This window comes from Rosa rugosa, chromosome 5 (genome assembly GCF_958449725.1).
Source record: "Rosa rugosa chromosome 5, drRosRugo1.1, whole genome shotgun sequence".
NCBI classification, from domain to species: Eukaryota; Viridiplantae; Streptophyta; class Magnoliopsida; order Rosales; family Rosaceae; genus Rosa; species Rosa rugosa.
The window spans coordinates 52,536,524-52,541,037 of record NC_084824.1 but is presented as its reverse complement, the minus strand read 5'-3'; the positions used below and the strand labels follow the sequence as shown (position 1 = coordinate 52,541,037).

Here is a 4,514-nt window from a genome sequence, read left to right as displayed (position 1 = left end):
CTCGCGATGCAAAGAAGAATGTGGCATCCAAGTGTCACACGAAGAGGTCGAGCAGACATTTCGTTTTGGCTCTCTCCCGCCCATCAAGTGGTCCTCGCCATCGCGAAACTATCAACCTGCCAGCCCAAGAGAAAAAGAGAAAATTGAGTCACCACCATCCCCAAAGGATTCCAATCTGTTCAAGAAGCTGAGAGCGGCAGCGGTTGATCGGAAACAAGAGGAGAAGGCTACGATCAAGCACAAAGACATTCTGACTAAGCCCTATATTCTACCTGCTTCAACCGCCACCATCAAGGAAGGTAAGTGGTACACAAGGGAGAAGGGGAAGGCAGTAGAAATAAATCCTTCCAGGAAGAGGAAACTGCAGCGCAGGTTTGGAGAAGCCAAGCGCACGCTAGAGGCTCTGGACCAGGGCTGATCAAACCTTCGCAGTTGGTCAAATCACCTGAGCAGTATCAGAAAGAGATGGAGGCACTAGCTGCTAAGCCATTAATGACTCCCCGCAGCTTCCAGAAGCAAGCGAGCTCAGCAACAGGGGCATCTAAGCCCAGTGTTTCTTGTATAATCACCGACGAAAGGAGACCTCCGCCAGCTCGAAAGGGGAGTTCGCCGACTAGGCGACCACATGTCAGACGCAAGTTGTTTCGTGAAGACCCAGAGGCCAAATCCTCAGTTTTTGAGAGACTGGGGGGCAAGGACAGGACTACCGATACTTTACAGTGGAAACCTAAATAGGTCCAGAGTGTAGTAGTCGTCCCTTTTGAGGTGAACGTAGCCAGGGAACCAAAGTCAAGCTCTCCTAAGCAGGCTACCGGGATACAGGAACATGAGCAATGTGAGGTAAAAGGTCTCACTGAAGAATCGTTCACTACAAAAAAAAATTGCAATGGCCACGGCGCAATGCCGTCGCAAAAACCTATTTTGCCGTCGCAAAAGAGTATTGGCGACGGCTCTGCGACGGCAATTCTTCCGACGCCGTTGGTGGCGTCGCCAATGGTATTTGCCACGGCAATTTGCCGTCGCAAGACTATTAGCGACGGCAAAACGTTTGCCGTCGCAAGAATTTTGCGACTGCAAAATGCCGTCGCAAATACCAATAGCGACGCCACCAACGGCTACTGAAGTTTTTTGCCGTCGCCAAAAGTCATTTGCTACGGCAAAAATGCCGTCGCAAAAATATTATTTATGAATAAAAAAAAATTCAGCATGCAAATGCATGCCGATTTTTTTTTTTAATGAATGAAAACCATACAAAAAGGAATGAAGCTTATATAAAAGGAAATGTTACACTTTAAATTTCCTCATAAATGTTACAAAATGAATGAAGCTTCTACCAAAATTTACAAGATCGATAATTAAGCTTTACAAGTTAGTTATTTTCCTCTAGCTTCTTCAAGATGAACTTTGCAGGGATCTTCCTCGATCTACTTCATGTACCAATTACTCTAGTGTTGTTGCAAGCCTCCTATAACAGAAAGTCAGAAATCGTCAAGCATTCATTAAAGAAACAAAAAGCTGGAAAAGTAATGGGAGATGTACACATGACATAAATATTGTTCATACCAGTACATACAATTAAGATTTCACTTGAACTCTTAATTACTTTTTGACATTTTGAGTCAGCAAGTGTGCTAAATCCAGGTCTTTCTACGATTAAAGCTAGAGTAGTTGATTTGAAGAATGCTAAATCCATAGTTTCATACTTACCTCGAAATATGTCTGAATTTCCATTCATTATATATCATGAAGATCCCTTCCAATTAGTTCCTGAATAGGGGGCTACTGCGAGTACTCCTGAAGGAACACGAAAAATTATTCAATTCATATGCATAAGTCTAAGTTACATGCACTGTACTTACACTTGAACAATAAGAAAATTACAAGGCTCCACAAAGGGATATAGAACCATAAACTATATCCATAAGTACAGATGTAAACAAAATAACACAAAGGGATTTAAAGCTATACTTGTGCATATCTCCATGAATATCAAAATAGAAAGTAATAGATGGACTTGACGAAATTGTTTTGACAGCCTGCATTGAAGAAACAGAAAGCTAAAAAACCAAACATGAAAATGACAAACAACAGGGCAATGAACAAATACTAAAAAGAGCATATAAATATATTAGACTATAAAAAAAAGACTCACCATGTGATCCCAGATTACTACTACATCATTCGAAAATATCTATATATCTATATAACACACACACATATATATTTAGCAGTGTGGAAGCTATTCAATAAACCCATCAATTTTATCACCTTAACATCATTATCAAATGAACCCATCCATTTAGAAGTTAGCAAAGTCTTCATAACAGAATAAGCATAGCACGGTTACAGTTAGTGAATTTGCCCTGTTGGTGTTTTGTTGATGTGATAAAAGTCTTGTAGAATAAAGCTGCTGGTTCGTGTGCTATCTGTTGAAGATGAGGGTAGTGAGGCAGGTATATATACATATTCTATGATTTTGAATCCATAACTTGTGTTTCCTTTTACTGTCAAATTCTTAGACAAACAGTTGGGCAAATCTACCCAACAAAATCTTCCATATAAAACAATTGAAAGAATTAATCAGAAAAAAAAAAAAAAAAAACAGCAACTGCTACTAAATACCAGACTCTCTACAAAATGCGCTAGAGAACCAAAAAGCAGCCTCAAATAAAGTTCTGTTATTATCCTCAGTTTATGGTATCCAAACAAATAAAAAAATTATTAGTACCTGAGCTGCATCAATTTCTATGGTTTGCTTTGATACGGCCTTGAGAGTTGCTCAAAAACATAACCATCTTCAGCGAAGAAGAACTTGGTGTCAATCTCTCTCTTGAAACCACCATAATGAATCGGTATCTCCTCAGCTGGAATTTACCTAAAAATATACAAAATTCGTTCATTTCGCAAATGTCAAGTTTATAATGGAGTCAAAATCAGATCTTTAATGGCTAATAATGAAGGGAAAATAAAGATGTTCAACTTGATCTAATTTTGGTATGTACCTTTACAAAGGAAATACAAACTGATTTGCCCTCTTCTCTCTTTCACTGCAGTAGCTAAGCCTTTATAAACACTGCAAATAATGGAAAATAGAGAAACTTCAAAACACCATAATATAGAGAAAAAACACACCCCAGATCTGGCATGAATTGAACATAATAAAGCAGGGGTTACAATCTCCTTCTGTATTGGAAGACTTTGGATTTAAATTTGAAATTGCTGAATTTTCAAGGAAAGAACCAAAAACCAATGCAAGAAGTCAGAATGAACCAAAATCCCACAAAGAGAATTTGCAGCCAAACAAAACGGTTAATTTATCAAACCTATGAATAATTCAGCCTTACAAACCAAATCCAACTTACCAACTGAACACCATAGATCGAACACTCACCATAATTTCAACCATAGATCGAACACCAACAAAAACAAAAACAGAAAAACAACACACCAATCGCAAAAACCACTCACCAAAACCACAAATCAAACCAGCAACAACGGCAAATACAGAGAACTACAAATCCGACCGGCCTGCCCCTTTCTTCACAGATCATGAAGACAACCCAAAGTTCCCAAACAAACACCTTTCTATTTATGCTGAAATGAAGACACGCGATACATTAAGGAAGAGGTTACATTAAACGTTTAGTTCTAGTGAATGCCAACAATCCCTTCAGCTGCAAAGTAAACAAAATAACTTCTAATCTCTACTGTAATTTCATGGTAGCAGTGACGTCTTTAGTTTTCCCAAATTCAAAACCAATATGAGATTTTTAGACAGTTGAAAAGTTACTGTTGGAAATCATACACAAACTTCATGCATCATCGCATCATTTCTATAGCAGATATTCAAAAACAAAGCTCTATTTGTCTCATTTCAGCTCACAAAACAACCGATTTACCAAGCAAAGCAAAATGAAAAAATTTCACCGATAACAAACAGATCACGAACTAAACTAAATCCAGAGTAAAGAGACGAACCTGTTCCACCATCACCAACGATTACGAGCTTGAAGCTCGGGTACTCCACGGTCTGCTGATTCGGCAAAGCCTACAAATGCAACAAAAAATTATCAAAAAAAATCAATAAAAAAATCCGTTTTTTCAGCCACCAAACGAAGATCAAAATCAGCAAAGAAAAAAAAAAGCTGAGATACATTTGAGTTTTTGAGGTCGAAAAGAAGTAGTGCGAGTGGCGCTGAGAACTGAAAATGAAAGAGGGAGATTTGTTAAGGGTTTATATAGTAGGAGCGTTTCGACAGAGGCGGCAGAGGCGGAGGAAGAGCTGGCTGGCGCAGAGAAGAGGGAAGGTGGGGGAGATCTGAACCATGGGTATCCAGACGGCGCGTGGTGTCGAGGATGGAGGTTACACAGGATTTGGGTTAGTGGCAAGTGGTGGAGACCAGTTGTGTTACAGGGTTTCGTTTTCGATCTGGTTTATGGATTTGTGGTTAGATCCAATCGGATCGCGGCTCAAATTCATTGGAGATTGGGATTTCAGATCTTGCAGCAGGCGA

General features: G+C 39.3%; 2 long non-coding RNA genes across 2 annotated transcripts; both read right to left on the bottom strand.

Annotated features, from left to right (window-relative positions):
- Positions 1-1,249: 1,249 nt before the first annotated feature.
- LOC133708011 (uncharacterized) lies at positions 1,250-2,876 on the bottom strand. Its single transcript, XR_009845495.1, has 3 exons — positions 2,729-2,876; positions 1,708-1,794; positions 1,250-1,465 (listed from the first exon to the last, which is right to left on the bottom strand). It is a non-coding gene; the product is annotated as an uncharacterized LOC133708011 (long non-coding RNA).
- A 126-nt stretch (positions 2,877-3,002) lies between these two features.
- LOC133712852 (uncharacterized) lies at positions 3,003-4,220 on the bottom strand. The gene is made up of 4 exons (XR_009847630.1): positions 4,155-4,220; positions 3,979-4,048; positions 3,469-3,594; positions 3,003-3,073 (listed from the first exon to the last, which is right to left on the bottom strand). It is a non-coding gene; the product is annotated as an uncharacterized LOC133712852 (long non-coding RNA).
- Positions 4,221-4,514: the final 294 nt, after the last annotated feature.